Consider the following 20,011-nt stretch of genomic DNA (forward strand, 5'->3'; position numbering starts at 1 on the left):
CTCCACGCCACTGTCGTGCCCACGCCGCACCGAGCCGCCCGGGGTGCGCAGCAGCCGGCCGCATGTGTGCCTGTCATTCCCAGCCCGGGAGCGCCGGCTCCTGCCTCCCATTCATGTAACCTGTGTGTGTCTCTCTTTCTCTCTGTGTGTAACAGAGAGAGGGAGAGAGAGAGCGAGGCAAGGAGAGGAGGAGGAGGAGGGGGGAAGCTTTAAATAAAGCCTTTGGATTGCAGCTGCTTATTTTGGGCAGTCCTACCAGGGACGATTCCTGCCAAGAAAGAAGCTGGACGGGTCTTTTTTATTTTGATTTTGATTTTTGGGGGTGGCAGTGGTGTGTTCCCGAGCTGCCTGCTGAGATGAGCTCCGGTGCCTGCCTGTAGTTGCCCACTTTGGGATCGCTGGACACATAAGTGGCATTTCGCTGGGGGAAGCCTGCAGACATGGTAAGCTTTTGCGTTTTGCTCCGAAAAGTGCGTTTCTGTGATCGCCTCCCTCCAGTTTTCCCTTCCCCCTTCCCTCTCCCCACTGAGCAGGCAGGCACAGGGCTTAGGGCTGGGGAGAATCTCCCCGAATCCCTGCCTTTCCCACCCCACCATCCCTCCCTGTACTCAGCTTGCTTTCCTCCCCTCGCATCTCAGCTCCTGCTGCTCCCTCCGCACAGTTTGCAGCAATTCAGCAGCAGCCCGGAGATGTTGCCAGAGGCTCTTGGTGGGAATCAGACACCCTCAGCCTGAGCAGACCTTGTTTCAGGGTGTGTTTGGGGTGGGTTCTCTCAGCCGAACCCCAAAGCCTTTCCCTCTGCACCCCACGCGGTGCGGCTGTGCTGGGGGAGGCAGCAGTGCAGATGGAGAGGAACTGGAGCAAGGATGCAGCTTTCAGATCAATCAGTGTTATTTATGTAATAGTAAAAGGATGGTGGGGGGGGGGGGGAGAGAGGAAGAGAAAAAGAGGGAAAAAAATAAAAATAAAAAGGAAGTCCTTCAGCGTTTCTCAGCTGCACAAAGCTGCTTTTGCTTTAGCTGAACCCTTGCCCTGTCCCCATGTCCTGCAGCAGGGTACAGTGTTGTGGGAGTCTGTGTGTGTGTGTGTGTGTGTTTACATTTGGATCTAGGCTGGAGTAGGGGATGGGGAAGGGGTCTCCCATTTTCCAGGGGGGTGACTTTGCCTTCAAGACAAATTATGAGCGACTGTGCTTGGCTGCAACTTGGCTGACAATTCTGTGTCTCAGGCGTTAAATGTGAAAGCTCTGCTTCTGGCCATGCCCTGCTAGTATTGAGGTTCCCCAAACAGTGTGGTGGTGGGAAAAAAAAAAAGATGCTCGAGTGACTGGGAGAGGTGCAGTGGTTCAGACTCGTGCTGATATTCGTATCAATTTGCATTCTGAAATACACATTTTGGCTGCAGAACAGAATAATAACAAAAAGCATTTATTTCCTGGTTTATTATTATTATTATTTTTTTTTTTTTTTTTTTTTTTAAATGGTCTACAATATCTGGGTTATTTTACTGTTATTTTACTTTGGAACAAGTAGTAGTTTGAGCGTGCCAAACCTTTAAAAAAATAATTAAAAAATTGAAAAGCACTTTGTAGGAGGCAGTATGTATTCACTCTGCCTCACCATGACCACGTTTAGAAATTTGCAGCAGTTATAACCATGTAAGCACATAATTTGGAAAAAAATATATATATATACATATTTATGCCACCGTCTTCCTGTCTTACGGGAGCCTCAGTCTTTGAAATATGATTTTCAGACAGCCAAAACACAGCTTGCTCAATACTTATTGCCCACATAGACAAGACCTATCTGCACCTTGAATGCATTTACTCGTGGTCCTTTCAGGAAAGTTCAATTTGTCATAATTAAAAGGAAAAAAGAAAAAAAAAAAAAGCATTAAATTCATAAATAATTTCCTCCTCCATCTTCATTCTTAACTTTCTGCAGAGAAGTTTCATCTTGAATTTTTAGTTTTTAATTTTTGTTTTCTGCCCAATGTCCCATGCAAGGGGACGGGCAGAGAATGAGGAAATGAGAGCAACGCTTTCAAGCTGGAAGTTGTCTGTGTGCTTTGCTGGAGGAACTTCAGTACCGTGGCAGGTTGGTGGTGTGGGGTTCTCTGCTCGAGAGCACGGAATTCAGGCAGAGGACCTCAGCAGACCCTGAACTCTCCCAACTCCATTTCTTTCAGACTCGCTGACCCTAATAAAATTGTTTGGTCGTAGGGCAGCCCCTCCCCTCTATTCCCAACATGTGCTCCATGTGTGCCTGCAATAGCCAAGATTTACCATTTACCGTGCCATCGTGCACTTGTGCCAGCAGGGTCTGGCAGGCAGAAGCCCAGGGCAGGGATCGGCCATCGGAGCCCGCACGTATCCCTCCTGCCTTGCGGGGGGAGGCTGAGCCACTGCCTTGTATTTAATTTATTTCATTGGTTTCTTCCGAGCCAGGAACCTCCCACTTGGTGTCTCAGCCTGTAGCACTTTCATGGGCTTGAGTGGAAAAAACAGGGAGCAGAGCTGGATATTTGTGTGCGTGTGTGGCAGGGTTCTTGAGCCATAAAGGTAGGAAGAGGCATCTCTCTCTCTTGTTGCACTGTTTTGCAGTGAGGTGAGCCTTCAGAGCAAGCTCTGCCTGCCGTATGAGACTGTAGGAATTTGTTGTGGCCATGGTGAGCTGCCCTTCCCTTTTTGATCCCCAGCTTCGGTGCTGCTGGATCAGTCCTTGCTGCTGCGGGTCCTTTCATGGCCAAGAGGATTCCCTGCTGCTAAAATCCCATATAAATGTGACCCCTGGGACAGCATGTGAACTGGAAAGAATGTGGTCAGGTTTAGGACAAGGAGGACAGCATGAGGTCCATGTGAAGATATTACCTGGGTTGTGTATCCCATAGATATCAGCACAGGATCTCCTCATGTAGGCTCTGCACCCACAGCTGTGGCAGGGGAAGGAGAGGAAGGACCTCTGCACACAAGCTGCTTCAGTTTCCCCCTTTTTCCCCACCAAAAAAAAAAAACAAACCAAACCAAAACAAAAAAAAACCTCACTCAAATTAGGAGTTACTGCCACTAAACTAAGAGGGAGTTCTGTTTCTGCAGGGAGTTCTGCCTCTGTGTCTCACCCTCTCTTCCCCTACATACATGTGTGCATGGTTACACCTCCACACAAGGGGTAACTTGAGATTTATCTATCCTTTACAGGTGGAACCTGAGGGCAGATTTTATGTTGGGGAGGAGAAAGAGGATTTGTGTGTGTGTGTGTGTGTGTGTGTGTGTGTGTGTGTGTGTGTGTGTATGTGGAGAGAGGTTCTCAGGCTGTATTTTGGCAGGGCAAAGGGATGAGCGAGGCATGCAAGCAAACTTCATAGTTTCCTTGTTTTATTAGCAAGAGGACTTGGATTAGAAAGGCTTTTCTAGGAAAAAAAAATGTTTTCTCTGGTTTTAAAGGATGGGAAAGCAGGAAAAAAATAATCATGGCAAGAAAAGAGTGAAACTGATCATCTGGTTTTGGTTGGGAATGGACGGGAGATCCTCCTTTGATGATTTATTGTGCTACATGGATAGAAAAAGGGATTCATCACTGGTTTCAGTGGGTCTGGGGAAGGAGAGATTCACGCAGAGAAAAGTAGGGTTTGGAAGCCCTCCTCTCTTTTTACTTCACTCATTTAAATTCAATACTTTCCTTTTGTTTCGCTGAGCAGATAGTAGGCTGGCAAGAGAAAATGTTCTCTTTTGTTTTATAAAGTGAGCAAAGTATTATTTTTTTGCTTTTGCTTTTGTTTGATTTGATTGGCTTCCCAGGGTGCATAATAACTAAAATGTGATTTCATTCCCTCTACAACAAGTACAATATTCCAATTAAGAGTGCGCTCTGATTATTTTTCACCTGCTAGTTTGCCATTTCTCCTCTCAGGAATAAAAAGAGCTCTTGCGCTTTAAAACAGCCGAGATGCTTAAGAACGCTACCCTTTTCCTTGGGAAAGTCATCTCTGGTTCTGTTCAAGTTACCGCTTCACTGCTTCATTTTCTGACAGAATCACCTCCTTGCAAGAAGGATATCTATGGTCTTACATAACTTGATGTTTCCAGATCAAAAGTTACAAATATTGCAGTAATAGCATGATGAGGGGGATTTGGCAGGATGGATGTTGCATGACATAAGTGATTTCACATTAAGATATTAAATCAAGGCTATTTAAAAAAAAAATACTGGGGAAAAAAGATTTTAGAAAATGAATAAACAAAAAACTTGCTTATTTGATATATCCTTTAACAGCGTAACAGCGCTCTCTCTTTTTATCTTATCTCCATAGGCACTTGAAACTCTGCTTTCTCTTTTTAAAGCAAACTTCTTAAAAAATGCGTAATTGTCATACCAAAAAGCAAAGCAGCTTGAAACTCTCAGATTCGATTCAAAGAGATGAAACTCTGTAAATCAATGTCAATTCGTATGTAAACTCTGGCTGCTACCTGCCCTGCTACCATCAGCATAGCGTATATTAACTAAAAGTTGAAATGTTCTCTTTCTGCTTTGAACTGTCACATTGGCATTGCTGGGCACTTTGAGGCAGCATCATGCACCGCTTGGCAGTGATTTTGTGTGTTCATGGGTGCCTGACCAGCATGGTTGAGAGAAAATCATAAAATATTTATTTTTTTATTTATTTTAGTATACAATTATATGATTTCTCTTTGCTGTTAGATTAAAAAGGAAAACTTGTAGATTAATTTATTTTTTTTTCTCTAACTAATCACCATAACTTGAGGAGTGATGCTGTGGTGTAGCTATAGGACATACATGTATTACTATTATCTACAGAGGAAGGTCAGGTTGGAGATAAGGAAAAGGCTGTGCCCCAGAGGGCGGTGGGCATGGTACAGTCTGCCCACAGCAGTGGGCACAGCCCTGAGCTGCCGGAGCTAAAGGAGTGTTTGGACACTGCTTTCAGGTACATGGTTTGATTTTTGGGTGGTGCTTTGTGGAGCCAGGAATTGGAGTCTGTGATCCTTGTGGGTTCCTTCCAACTCATGACATTCTGTCATTCTATGATTCTGTTCTATGATTACTACACTGTGCTGATATTCACAATATTTTCCTAATAATATATATAGATCTACTTTGCTGGCTTCCTGGAGAATCTTTAAAGGTGAGGGTGAAATCTGAGTAGGAGGGTATGCTCGTTTGTCTCTGTGGAGTGATAAACATTTCCTAAACAAAGTTTACATTTTTGGGGAAGTTTGAGTCCTACACACAAATGCCTTTATGTCAAATTGCTGTAAACAAAGCTATTTGTTCTGTAGGATTCAAACTTCAACATATATATTGCCCTGCTATCTGTTAAGTATCAACAGAGATGATATCTTTTGATGTAAATATTCTCGTTAAAGCACCAGACATGGAAATCTGTGTTCTTCCCAGTGTATTGGCAACCAAAAGGAGGAAAATGCTGTATGAAAAGGAACACGGCTGGCAGTTCGGTTTCCTATTCCTATTCCTATTCCTATTCCTATTCCTATTCCTATTCCTATTCCTATTCCTATTCCAAGAAAGACTTGTTTTCTAGGATGTGACACATCTGTGCTTTTCTTAAACGAGAGAGACAAAAAAGGGGAAAAAAGTAAGGAGTTGCTGGCCCATTTAGACGGAGGAGCTTTTATCAGTCCATTTAAATGGAGATGATTCAGTTAGATCTCACTGATACCGCCTCAGGTTTCAGTAAAGTCGTATTTGCTACAGTCTAGGAAAACCACAGAAGCTCAGAGTTCTGCTTCACTGCTGTAAGTACCTCCATGGTACTAGTGGCATGTGTGCTACTCAGCCAGCAAGAGCAAACATGGATGCAGAAGATGTTTCACTGCCCTTTTTTGTAGATTTTAGGTGATTTTTCAGTGCAGCTTTCCTAACCCTGAGTAGAAGCTGCACTGTTTGCCTGTGTTTGTACACAGTCTTCAAAATATTCTGGAGGTTGCTTAGTAAAACAGACAATAGTTAGGAAATATCAGGACCAAATCCTTAAAATCTGGAATCTAGGGCTGTGTGTTGTGCTTTAGAATGTTTGGTCATAAAATCATGCTTGGCCTTCTGCATCATACTGTATGGAGGGAGGGAGATGCCAGGATTTAATTCCTAGGAAGAAGTGTCTTCAGTTGCAATCTATCCACATGAAAGCAAAGTCCCAGAGGCCGCACAGTCATAAAACATATCTTCCCCTGGGTCACCTGGACTTAAATGGCCCAATCCCAAATTTGATAATGGAAAAGTTTCAATATTTTGCCAATTAATTACTTTTGATCAGCTTCTATTTCCTTGGATGCTGAAGACCTCCATCTTCAACTCTCTCTCGTAATGAAGAATTAGGAAGGGAGAGTCTGGTTAGTCAAAAAGTCTTCAGAAGTAGCTGCCAGAAGTGTTAGAAAAAGACCGTGGGCCCTGAGAGTTCCTGAAATGTCCTTCTTGCTTGCTGGACAAGACAAAGCATTGGTTGGTTGGGCTTGGTACAGCACAGATCCCGACAGCCTGGAACAAACAACGCTGCTATTTCTAGAAGATTGCCCTTTGTGTGGATGGGTTTAAGGTGTGATCAGCATTTTGGCATTGGCACAGATTCCTGTGCTAGAAAGCAAAGAGCAATCTCAAGAGCAGATCTCAGGATTTGCTCATGCAGACAGCTGCGGCCAGAGGCTACTTACAGTGGTAAAGCAAAATCCACGCAGACTTTAATTGCTATTGTGGGCAACTGACATGTAAGCAGGCCAGACTCTGAGCGATCAAAATGAGTATCCAGAGGTTGCAACATGCTTTGCTTCAACACAGTTGCAAAATTTTAGGTTGAAATTACTTGCTCAATGTTGCTTGTAGTCTCAGGACTCATTTGTCTGTCTTAATCTGAAACATATTCACCCTCATTCCTCCATCCTCTGCTGAGTCACTACAAACCTTCCAGCTCTGCACCGGCTGAGAAAGGGATCATAAACCTCATCTTCTCCCTGTTCTCACGGCTGCATCTCCAGGCTGGTTTGGATAAAACACGATCCTGTGAATGATGACTGCATCATGCTGAAGGCAGAGTACTTCATTAAAGCAACTTTCAGTGTGGTTTGTTTTTTTTTTTTACGTGGTGGGTGTCCAGCATGGCCTTTTAAATCTTATTATTGATCTGTTAGTCTCTTTTTGGTTGGATGCATTTTTAAAGAAGTCTTCTAAAAACTAGTAGCTTTGTCATGTTGCATCACTTTGGTATTTATACGTGTCAGTGGTTTAAATTAACAGATGGTCATAGCTTGATTTCACAGAGTACTCTGCTCCCCAAAACAGATCCCTCCCGGTCCATACCACTCAATCTGTTCATTTGCTGCCTTTTCCAGCCCCATCCTGCAATCCCAGTGACATTCCCTGAATGCCAGGTCTCTTGTCCCAAACTCGTCCAGCTCCTTCTGGCTAGGGATGACCACATGGTGAATGTCAAACATGACGAGTGCCTCTGATTTTGATTTTAGTACTGGGAAGCAGACCTGGCACATCCCAAGGCACAAAGCATCTTGTTTAGTCCCACACAGGTGGAAATGTAAGTGATTGAAGCTGGCAAACATGCACAACTGCACCCAGGAGCATGTATCAGAAGCGTTTTGTCAAAGATGTCTAAAATTGGCCAAGTTTACACAGATTCCCATAAAATTTGTTGAAAGAAAAATAGTCCTCTCCCAGGCAAATCTGAAGTCCTTCCTCTAAAGTCCTGAATATCCCAGAGGAGATTTTAGAGAGAAGGCTGAAGGCATTTTTTTTAACATGGGTAAAACAACATATTTTTCCCTAGCCTTGTTCTCAGAATCTGCTGAACTGTTTTGACTGAATTTCTCCAAAAAACTTCAGCCTGAGGCGGACAGCTGGCATGGAAATTTTCAGCCCAAACAATTTGCTTAGTGTAGTTATGAGAAGCTGTGAATGCTGTTTTATTATTAAAACTGCCTCACTCTTCCTGTAATTGACAGCACTACCAACTTTGCTTTTCCCTAATAAACAGATAACTTGAGATTTTGTTACAAACTAATTTTGTGCTTGTGTGTTTTATAGATATTTTTATATATTGGGAATTTATTATAAAACTGACACATGCATTTCAGCATATGTTAGCAGATGATGAAATCACAAGCTTTCTGGAAACAAAAGTGAATACAATTAATAGGAATCCCACGAAGCTGCATCAAAGGAGTACAGCATTGCAGAATTTGTAGAATGAGATTAAAAACAAAGAAAGCTCAGGAGATGCTGCATTGACAGAACGATCACACAAACTCCCATGTATCCCACCTTTGGGTTCATGGTCCTTCTGGCAGAAGAATTCTGCTTTAATATAAATAATATTCTCTTGTAACAGCAGCTGTTATTTGAAATCATAGCTCTCCCTCAACAAAAAGAAAGGAAAAAAAAAAAAGCAACATCCAAAACTAGAAGTGGAGATCATTTTATTCTTTTTGAGATCTTTATTTCCATCCTGTTTTTAGCATCAGTACAAGTGACTCTTAAAGCGGTAGTTTCAGAGCCAACCTCAGGACCTACTGCCATGGGAGAAGGGTGATCCAGCTCTCCACCTTTCCTCTCCTCCTCCTATACTTCCACTCCTTCAGAATATGACTGATCATCTGATTTGATTCATCAGCCCAGCAGAAAACTAGCTCTGTCCTTTGGTGCATTTGTTTTCTGTTGAGTTGGTGAGTTACGCTGAATCAGTATGGTGGAAACACTTGGAGAGGATAATGGAGAAAGAAGGAACTACATAAAGCCTTTTGGAGGTAGTGAGTTTTCAGGCTACACCTATGACCCAATATATTTTTCCTTGGTCGCCAGCTGTTTACAGAATTTTATCTTATTGATTTGAAACCTAGACTTCTTCATATTAACATAGGAAGTGGACTTTTTCATTGTATTCTTCAATCTTGCAGAGAGTCCTTTGGCATCCTGTTCCATAGGAACTGGAGGAATTGTACTTCATCAATAATTTCTTTTGAACTTTATGTTCAGTTGTGGTGGCCACAATATCCTGCAACAGAAAGTTCCAGATTTTAAGGTCATGGACTGAGTGAAAATACTTTAAATTCACAATTGGATAATTTCATTAGATTACTCTTACACTGTAATTACAGGAATAGTGATTAATTGAGTTCTGTTCCTCCTATTTTTGCTGTTCTTGTCCAAGCTCAAAATCACTACTCCAGCTCTCCTGGAAAAGTCTTCCCATATTCCTCATCATCTTTGCTGCCCTTTTCTCTATCTTTGTTAACTGTACTACGTATTATGAAAATGTGTTGACCAAAAATGCATGTGGTATTGAGACAGGAATGCATCATTAACTTATACAACACCACCATATTTTTCTTCCTCTTATTTTCTATTGTTTTTTTCTAATATATCTCAAGATTTTTCTTTCATATGTGACTGGCATGAGCATCGAGCCAGTATTTGTAGAGCACATTCCATAGTGATTCCCCAGCCTTCTTCATGGGTGGTAACAGCTAATTTAGAACCCACATTGTGTATGTATTGTTAGAATTGGATTTCCCTTTATGGATTACTTTGCTTTTATTGATGCTGAGTTTCGTCTGATGTTTTTATCACCCAGCTAGTTACTCAGTATTGTGAGAGGAGGTGGTTGTATAATGATTGGAAGCTTTGGAAGAAAATCAGAAAACCTGGCAATGTACAAAGCTCTCATTTTGACTTTTATTCTTGTCCTGGGGGTATTCTGAATAAAAATATAACCAACAAAATACACTTAATATCAAGTAAAAACAAACAGATTGTCTGTCATGTGACATCTGTCTGTGGCTCAAGTATTTCTGCTTCTCATTGACAACATCTAACAGAGTGCAACCACCCTCTGGTGAGGAACTTTTTCCTCACACCCACCCGACCCTTCCCTGATGCAGCTCCATGCCGTTCCCTCGGGCCCTGTCTCTGATACCAGAAAGCAGAGATCAGCACAGCCCTTCCGCTCCCTGTGAGGAGCTGCAGGCCACAATAAGGATCTGAAGCCATCATGAGGCCTCCCCTCATCCTCCTCTGCTCTCCAGCCAAACAAACCCAGTGCCCTCAGCCATTCTTCACACTTTTTGCCCTCCAGACCCTTCACTATCTTTACAGCCTTCCTTTGGATGCTAATAGTTTTATGTCCATGCCCTGAATTTGGAAACTTTAAATACAGGATCACAGAATCACCAAGGTTGGAAAAGACCTATAAGATCATCCAGTCCAACCATCCACCAATCACCAATAGTTCTCACTAAACCATGTCCCTCAACACAAAATCCAACCATTCCTTGAACACCTCCAGAGTCGGTGACTCCACCACCTCCACCTGGGCAGCCCATTCCAGTGCCTGACCACTCTTTCAAAGAAGTCGTATTTCCTAATGTCCAGCCTAAATCTCCCCTGGTGCAGCTTGAAGCCATTCCCTCTAGTCCTATCACCAGTTACACGAGAAAATTGGCCGACCCCCAGTTTACTACAATCTCCCTTCAGGTAGTTATAGAGAGCAATGAGGTCTCCCCTGAGCCTCCTCTTCTCCAGGCTGAACAATCCCAGATCCTTCAGCTCCTGTTCATAAGGCCTGTGCTCCAGACCCCTCACCAGCTTTGGCGTCCTTCGTTGAACCCGCTACAGGGCCTCAACGTCTTTCTTGCAGCGAGGTGCCCAAAACTGGACACAGTACTCAAGGTACTGCCTCACCAGAGCTGAGTACAGGGGGACAACGAGTTCCCTGCTCCTGCTGGCAACAGTTTCTGATGCAAGCCAGGATGCCATTGGCCTTCTTGGCCACTTGGGCATGCTGCTGGCTCATGTTCAGCCGAGCATCAATACCCCAAGGTCCATTTCCTCTACACAGTCTTCCAACCACTCTGCCCCAAGCCTGTAGCGTTGCCTGGGGTTGTTGTGGCCAAAGTGCAGGACCCAGCATTTGGTCTTGTTGAATCTCATCCCATTGGCTTCAGCCCAGCTATCCAGCCTGACCAGATCCTTCTGTAGGGCCTCGCTACCCCCAGGCAGATCCACACTTCCAGCCAACTTGGTATCATCTGCAAACTTACAGAGGGTGCACTCAGTGCCCTCATCCAGGTCATATATAAAGATATTGAAGAGGACAGGCCCCAGCACCAACTCCTAGGGAATACCACTCGTGACCGGTCGCCAGTTGGATTTAGCTCCATTCACCACCACTCTCTGAGCCCCTGAATCGGAAACAGGAAATGCCCTCCTGTCTATGCTTTTATCTCAGAAGAAAATGAGAGCAGGCAAAGCTACCTCTGTTACTTAAAGCTCTATTTGTTGGCGTTTGGGTCCACCTGAACAGTTGCAACTCTAGGGCCGGGGTTTCATACCTAATTATCGTTGTTACTCTTTGTAGATTGGAGGAATACACAAATGACTCATATGGCAGCTACTGACCATTGCTTTCAACCCTGTGTACCCCTCATATGCTTTAAAATCTCATCCACTTGTGGTTCCCTGTGCCAGACATAACTGGGGACCAACATTGTTGTACACCTGCATCACTTAGTGTTGCATTATTTTATAACTTCTGCATAATTCATATTTTGTAGAATTTTATGTATTTACTTTGGCTTCTTATGTCTTCTCCCAAGATTACCAGGCAGCAAGTGTCTAGTTGAGAAGGTGCTAGCAGGAAAGAAGGGGAAATAAAAGCTGATAGTATGGAGAAGAAGTGAGTAATTTGGGGAAATGGCACTGGGGGGAAGAAAATGCAGAAAAAGCAGGCCTGGAGGGTCTTTTGCCGTCCCTTCTGGTGCTAAAGCTCTTTACACTGTGGCAAACAGTGCTCTGCTGTCCTCTCTGCAGTGAAGATTGCTGGATATTTTTTTTCTCAGAGCATGGAGGACTGAAAATTACATAACATCTCTGCTGTGTCTGCAATAATAGTTAAAAAAATATATCTATCTGGATGGTTTTTACTTGTCAGCTCTTGTTTTCTTTCCTCAAATTCAAACTCAGCAAAGCTGTTGGTCAAATGAGTGTGTGTTTGTGTGTAGGTGCAATTTCATTTGGGGGTTCATATTTTGTTTATATTTGGGGGTTTGGACTTCAGGTGTCCTTTACAACCCCTGCAGTTTTGTAATTCTGTGATTCACCAATCCATCCTCAGGATTTTTTTTCTCTCTTTCCCTCTGTTCAGATGAAAATACCTTGAGTTAACTTTACAGTCATCACAGAGACTATATGGTAGTTGGCCTTGCATCATGTTTCCTTAAATATTTAATGAAGGTCTTTTTATAAAATGTGCAGTGCTCTTGCAGACTAGGTATTTGAAGTGGACATTCTCAGTGACAAAGATTTTTAGAGATTACAAAAACTGATCATACGCAGTTTCTCTTGAATCCCAAAACACTGAAGCACTTTAACCTAAACTAGGGCTAGATCCAAGGATCATTATTGTTAATTCGAAGTCTCCTGTTGGTTTTAATGGGCTCTGGATTAGACTTTTTAACTCCTACTGTGGAAAAGTGCTGGTTCCCTTATTGCAGAAACATGAAATGGCCATGAAAACTCAAGGCTTGTTTGGAAATTGATGTCGTTTTGAATGCTGGACTAATTGACTGTGTGAGGCTGGGAGGGTGATGGTTTTAGGAGATTTTTGATGTTCCCAAGTCAAAGTTCCTATAATGAAAACATGTAGAGTGGTGTTTTGCAACTATTTTTATACTTACATCAGACTTGATGTTAGTGGCTTTGAATTATTTAACATTTTTCTTCCTCAGCTGTCCTCTCCAGTGAGTTTCCATCACAGAACTGCAGGAGTTGTGTATGAAACAATGCAGGCAGCCTGGTATTGTCTGTTCTTGGGGGGAGGGAAGGAGGGGGTTGCCTGTTTTTGTTTTGTTTCATTTCTTTAATCCTATTTTATGCTTTCTGTAGCTGGTTTGAGGGACATCAGGCCAAGGTATTAAATCATACTGACCTGCATGGGCTGAAAATGAAGTACATGCCAGCTAAGACATAAACAGGGAGTTTTCTGCTTAAACCGCTGAGCGCTAATGTCTGTCACATAGGAGAAGCCAACTATTTAACATTCAGTCCATTCAAAAAGCATTATTATGTCCCAACGGTAATTTAAAACCACATCTGTTAGAACCATATGTGGGGGAAGTATACCTTTTTTTTTTCCCTGCTTTTTTTTTTTTTTTTTTTTTTTAATAAGTCCCATGTTATACTGCTTATGGGGTTATCTTCTTGTTGGCCTCTTTCAGAATTTCAGACTGACAGCCATGAAATGCCTGGAACAAAAGAACTAAGTGAATTGAACTCTTATCTTTTTCTCTTTGTAATTAATGTGTGGGCTTTACTGACTATCTGCAAGTAGACCTCCAGCTTTGAAAAGAAACCTATAGATTAGGATCATGCCTCATGCACTGTTGTCTATAACCTGATATTTGTTGCCCTATCTGAGATATTGGATATTTCACAGATTTCTCCTTGCTGTTATTCCAGCTTTCCATTAACAGTGTATGTGACCCTTGAAAATAGCTCTTTAAAGATGTCAGAGCATTTAATTTTTACCTTGTGGAATTGCCATTGGATTATTCCATCCCTGAAAACAGAAGATTACATTTTGTTTTTGGAGCATCCTATTATTTTCTAACTGGTACTAACTTGCATAATCTTGAGATCCTTAAACCAACTAGTGCTAATTGCATGTCTAAAATGGCTAGTAGAAGTTGGCAGGGTCAAAATATCTGCTATATCTCCCTCATTATGTGGTGCAGCAAGTGGTCAGTCGCTTCTCCACTGAATGGGACGTACTTTTCCACGTCTCTGCATACTGAAACCCTGATTCAACCCAGCTGCACATATACACCTGAGAGAGGGTTGCTTTGAGAGAGGGTAATTGGTGACAGTTGAACTTCAGACTCCAAACCTGGAAGATAAAGGATATCCTTATTACTTCTATCTGAGGAGGATCTTCAATAAAATTTGGACAAAGCTCAATTCCCAAGTGGCTGGCAAGCACCAACTTTCTGTTCAAGCTTGTTCAGGCCACAGATTGTGTAATGGTAGGGGACAATTCCATTACATTCTCCCTCAGACATCCAGCTTTAAAAGTTGATGACACAGAGGGTTATGTTTCAGTTATGATGGTCAATCTGTATGATCAGCTACTAGCATTCAAGCTGTGATCCCTGTTGTTAACTAAAATTGTGCATGCTAAGTGATTAAGTTAAAGACTTCTAAGAACTCAGGCTAGCTCACTAGACTATCCTTCTGTAATAAACAGCAAATAAATAAAAAAACTGCTTTGATGAGCTGTATATACAAATACAGAATGCTTAGTCCTGTTTAGAAACTCAGAAATCTTGGTCCTTCCTTGAAGTCATAAGTTTCTTCATAATAGCATTCACGTGTTTGTAGTATCAGCCTTTTTACTGTTTGTCTTTCTCAAATAGGATGAGTATCGCAAAGAGAAATAATTAAAAAGTAACTAGATAAGTATGCAAGTTGTATCCATGATCCTCCATTCAGGAGCTGCACGTCTTTCCAGTGGCATTTACAGTATGGCATATTGTGCATCTCCCTCCAGCTGTGCTTTAAGCACGGAGCAATGAATTTCCTACCTAAAGAGGATGTTAGTGATCCTGATGCACAGAGCACCTGATGACTGAAGAGTTAAATATGCAGTTATAAATAGCATGCCTACTTTGATGGGATACATTGTATTGCAATTTTAGTTCTAATTAAAGTTTGGTTGTAGGCATAAAATATCTCCGTCTTTCAGAAACGTGTAAATCTCAGAAATTAAGCAGGTTTTTGTTGTCAGAGTGTTTTGGTACAGTTGTGTCATTGCATATGAAGTTCTATGAGTAGGAATAGAATAAAGACAGTTTTGCATGTCAATGAGCAGCAATGTTTGATTCATTTTGGGTTAATCAAGTGCTCAAGTTAAATATGAATGCATTAATTTTTTCTTGGTTTGAAAAGAAACTCCAACAACTTACGCCTTCCTATAGTGAGTTTGATGTTGAAAATATTTTTGTTGGGTTGATTGTTTCCAGATAAATATGAAAGTAGCTATGCTGAAAAAAAAAAGAAAAAAAAACAATGACAACAACAACAAAAAACCTCTTCAATTTAATTGATGTGCAAGGAAAATATGGTAAAAATGAAGAAAGCTACAAGAGAAACAACACATTTTATGTTTTTGGCACTTTGTATTTCATATTCCTACACCCTGTCCTTGTGTGATCCCCAAGCACTTGATGGATGAGAGAGATAATTGTTGATCATTTCATGAGGCTCTGCCAGTAACACATACCAAATATAATTAAACCTCCAATTTTATGCTTTTAAATACGTTTTTCACCAAATATGACAACCACTTCTCTGTCAGAACAGGGAGAGGGGAGGCATTTCATTTTCTTGGTGCACTTATCGTCACATGGTGTTTTCAGAACAGTTCTACGTCTTTGCTAGATATTTCACCTTTGAGATTTCATGGAAGTCATCCTGGAACTTCAGCATAACTGCTACAAATGATATTTTGCTTGATAGGTTTCTTTGCATTGGTGAAGCTGGCCCAGCTCCAGTCATCCCTGTCTGACTAGGGAACACACTGCTAGACTCCTACAGCTGTGACGCAAAGCAAGGGAAGCTTTATGCTGTTCATCTCTGATTTTAACCCTATGTCTCTGGTGTGTGTTTCTTGGAAGAAGCTATTTAATGCCGAGAAAGGAAAAAGAAAAAGATCACCATCAACTTTAATACATCTGTGATTCTATTCAAAAAGGGAGCAGACATACAGTAGACATTGTCCTTTATTTAATAAGGTAGAAAACTCAAGGAAGTGTCATTTTGGAATGACAACAGTGCTATCCTTGGCCTGAGGGACCACCTGTAAGGGAAAACAAGGAAGAATGACAGATTGATATTGAAAGTTAACACCTGATGGGCAGTCTGTGTGGTCTGTCCATGGCTGCCCAGAGCTATATCCTGCTGGGATGTAGCATGATGCACTTTGCTCTCTCCTTGAGCATGAGGGCATGGTCCATTAGCTGGCACTTGCTTTTACAGCATATGTGCTAGACAGCTTGAGTGGGAGCTGGACAGCCCCTAGACTGCAGATAGCGTCACGCTGGGCAAGTTAACTATCTTTTTTCTGTCCTAACTTCTTGACTGTGATAGAGACAACTCTTCCTAGCTTCTTCATTGCAGCCCTCCTTTTCCAGCTCCCTGTGCTTTAATGCTGGGTGGACCTTAAATTTAAACATACGTATAATACAATTCTGAATGTCTTGATTAAACTATGTGCAGTTGTAGCTACACGTTAATAAGTTACATCAGGAAGTGAGTTAAAGGAGGGAACATCAGAACTTCTGACTACAGCTCTGTTTTACGACCCAGGACATGTTGTTTGCATTTTTGTCTCTTAATTTATCTGTCTGTAGAAGAAGTCTTATAATAACTTCCAAGCTACTTCCTCTTTGCCAAACTGCTTAAGTATTCTGGCAGCTCTAGATCTCCCATTCTCCCTTCCTTTAATATATCACTTCAGTGTCCTGGCAGGACTCATTCGAGGCTACAGAAATTCAGTCCATCATTTTTTATACAAAATTATTGAGTGGGAAACACATTTGCAGTCAAGCTGGAAAGGAGGAAGCTAGTCGACCCGTCTTTTGGGGCATTTGGTTTTATTAGGTTCCTACATATGTTTTCTTTGATCTCTTCAGTGTTACCCTAAAAGATGATTCCAGGCAAGGCTGTAAAAATGTCAGTTTCCTCAAACACATGCAAAAATCCTTCCTAAATTTGTCAGATCTTCTCAATTACAAATTCATTGTTCTGTGTTAGGCAGAGAATTGTTACTTCCCCTTTGAAAAGATTAGACATTTAGCTGTCAGGAGCTCTGAGGATCCAGCACTGTCTGCAAAATGCTGTGGTCAGTATAGGTGCATTTCCAACTCTACATGTTTCAGCTAATAATTGCATGTCAGATTTAGAAATAAGCTGAGTTCTCATCAGAATAGCTGGATCCTAGAATACGCTGATAATATATGCACATTGTCTTCCTACAGGTCCGTACTCATCAGAAACGGATAATTCCAGAGAAAACAAAATTTAGGTGGAGAGTCATCCCCATGCTCATGTCCTTGGCTATTGAATTTTCCACTTTCTCATTCCAACTGTAGTCTTGGAAAAATAATAATAATTCAAAACCAGTTCACACTGAGCATTAACAGAATGCTGGTATCTGTCATACAATTTTAACGTTGTCTGTGCACATAGGATGTTGATAATTGGCAGCCATACAGTTAATTTTCCAGCTTGTTTTTATCTGAGGTGATGGAGTGGTTTCTGCACAGGAACATTGGAGTGGAGACAGAAAACGCCAAATGAAGTATCCTTGTTTCAGTGTAAACAGGGAAAAAAAATCTGCAGTTCTAGGTGAAAGCAAGTCACCTTTGTTACCTTAATTTATCCTCGTTGCTGGACAAAAGGACCTTGTGAGGGATGAAATCAAAACCAGCCTTATCTTAACTGCTTGGTCAAGAAGCATTATGCCCAGGCTTCTCTCCGTTTCTCTGAATGAGGGTGTTGGGAGAAGGTTTCGAATGGGAGGTCAAAAAAGCCTCCCCAAGTCTTTAAGTTTTCTTTGCCTTCAGATCAGTTGGAATAACTGATGTACTAAAGCCACACAAATCAGATAATATATAAAAGGGTCATCCAGGATGATTCAGATTCGTTCTTATGAAAAGACCAGCTCTTCAAATTAAAACAGAGGGAGAAAAGAGGAAGGAAGGGAGGATCCCAAAATAAGATGATAAAGCTCAAATGTTTTCCAACCCTGCTCATAGCAATCATTGTTAGTTTAGCTATCCTTTTGGTGAGCCTCCTAGAGAAGAAGAAAGAAGTAAAAAAAAAAAAAACATTTAAAAATATATATATATTTACACAAGAAGCCTCCATTCTTCTTTACAAGCTGCACTGAGAGATATGATGAAGACAGATTGGGAAAAAACCCTAAGGCAAACATGCCAAAATATTTTTCAGTATCTTTCCTGTTAAAGCATTCATTTTATGAGTGAATCCAAAGCAGATGCAACTTCTTTGATAAGTGACAATTCAGGAGCTACTGATGGAGACTACTACCTGCCTTGTGGTCACTTGAGAGCTGATTGCTAATAGGACCTTGAAGTAACACCACAGCCCAACAGGTGTCAATTCTACTTAATTTGGGGTGATTGTGATGAGGGAAAGTTCCTTGTCAAAACTCATTGTGCTAAGATTCAGAAAACCCTGTGGGTTAGATTTCTTTCTTCTTGAGATCTCCTTGGCAAGAAGCTTGCTTTGGCCAAGACCCAGGGATTTCTAGCTAATAAATGATTACATTGGAGGGACTGCTCACACTGTAGTCATGCTAATTAGGTTCATACCAGCAATTCAGGTCAGTTTATGTTCTCAACATTAATGCAGGACAGGTAGGTGCGTTTGTACGATGTAGTATTTTCTTATTTGCAAAATAAGTCAGTGATAATCTGGAAGGAAATTTTTGTCAAATTCTAGGCTTTGAAAGTATTGTGGTGGGCAAAATTGGAATACCTGTCACTTCTTGTTATTGGCTACATCTCTTGATGGTCCTAATTAGAAATGCTTTATGATAGGGCAGCTAATATCTAGATAGAAAGGTGTCAGGAAAGGTGACACAGATGTCCTTCGTTTGTATTCTTCACACCCCAACTACTTTTTCAAAAAGTTCCATATTATTATTAATAACTCTGAGGCATATTATTTCCCACTTGAGAAACAGTGACTGAAAGTTAGAGATAAAGACGTAAAAACTGCCAAACAATATTTTGCAGGAGGACATTGAGAATATAGGAAAGGAAAAAGGAAAAGATTAACTCCAGAAAAAAATGTTGTACAACAGCAAGTGTAATTTTTACAGTTGTCCTAGTATCCACTATTGGCAAAGACTTGTGTTGACAGGAAAACTGCTTTAGTAATCAAAGTGTAGGAACGATGAAAACTTGGAGGTTAAAGACTACTCTGTGAGATGAATAAGTATTCAGTGGTTTCCATATTGGTGTTATTAGTCTTTGGTCATCTGCAGGTGTCAGGTGACACTTAATAACCCCAACACAGTAATTCAAAAGGTTTTTTTTTTTAATTGTTCACAAAGTATGTTAGATGTAGCAACATAGAACTAACATTTATTTGTATTGGAAGGGTTATTTCTGAAGAAAGTTTTATTCATAGAAGGAATTATTCTTTCTGTGCCTAAGTTGGGGGAGCTGATAATGAAAGACTAGGAGATACTGATAAGGATGTAAGTGTCTTGGTGAGCAACATACAGACAAGCAATATCTTCTTTAATGTACTGAAACGTAAACTCGTATATCAAAGAGAAGACAAAACAAGGCCTACTTGTCACTGGGGATACTCTATCCAGGCACTGAGACTGCAAAATACTTCCCTGGTGAAATGGATAATTAGCTAAAAAAAGGAACTTTTAGCCCTTTGTTCATAGTATTAAACTAATGTGAACATGTGAACCTTTGCACAAACTGGGGAGTCTTGTGCAGGCATAGTGAAATTGCCTCAGTATTTGTCACAAGTTAACTGATGTTGAAATGCTTTTTTAGATTGCTACCCATGGCGGAAAAGGGAGGTTGATAAACTAGAAAAAGAAATTTAGAAAACATGTCTGAGAATGATTAAATGGTTGGTAACATATCATACAGTGTATAACAGGGAAATCTCCAATTGTTTAATTCCTCTAGGAGCAAGTTCAGGACAGATGTAAACGTTTTGGCTAGCTACAGAGGCAAGAGAAATTCATTGATGGAGGGTTCTTCTGAATATATGTGACAACAATGTGTCACTAAGAAATGTCAGTAAGCTGAAACTAGAAAAAAAGACCTGAAGCAAGCTACATATTATTTACTGTGAAGGGAATGACGTGAGGAGGAATATAGTCATTCTCTGGACATTGACTTGTTTTTGCTCTGTGGCAT

At 41.2% G+C, this 20,011-nt stretch overlaps 1 protein-coding gene across 7 annotated transcripts in view; it reads left to right on the top strand.

Annotated features, from left to right (window-relative positions):
- The first annotated feature begins 210 nt into the window (after window positions 1-210).
- The window catches only part of TENM4 (teneurin transmembrane protein 4), a 594,920-nt gene continuing 575,119 nt past the window's right edge, over window positions 211-20,011 (top strand). For 5 of the 7 annotated variants that reach the window (XM_085216460.1, XM_085216463.1, XM_085216464.1 and 2 more), the window contains exon 1: window positions 211-443. The gene's annotated coding sequence lies outside the window, so the exon portion shown is untranslated. The remainder of the gene's footprint in view (window positions 444-20,011) is intronic. The other 2 variants (XM_085216462.1, XM_085216467.1) reach the window with 1 other exon arrangement.

This window comes from Meleagris gallopavo, chromosome 1, assembly GCF_905368555.1.
Source record: "Meleagris gallopavo chromosome 1, MGAL_WU_HG_1.1, whole genome shotgun sequence".
In the NCBI taxonomy this organism is placed as follows: domain Eukaryota; kingdom Metazoa; phylum Chordata; class Aves; order Galliformes; family Phasianidae; genus Meleagris; species Meleagris gallopavo.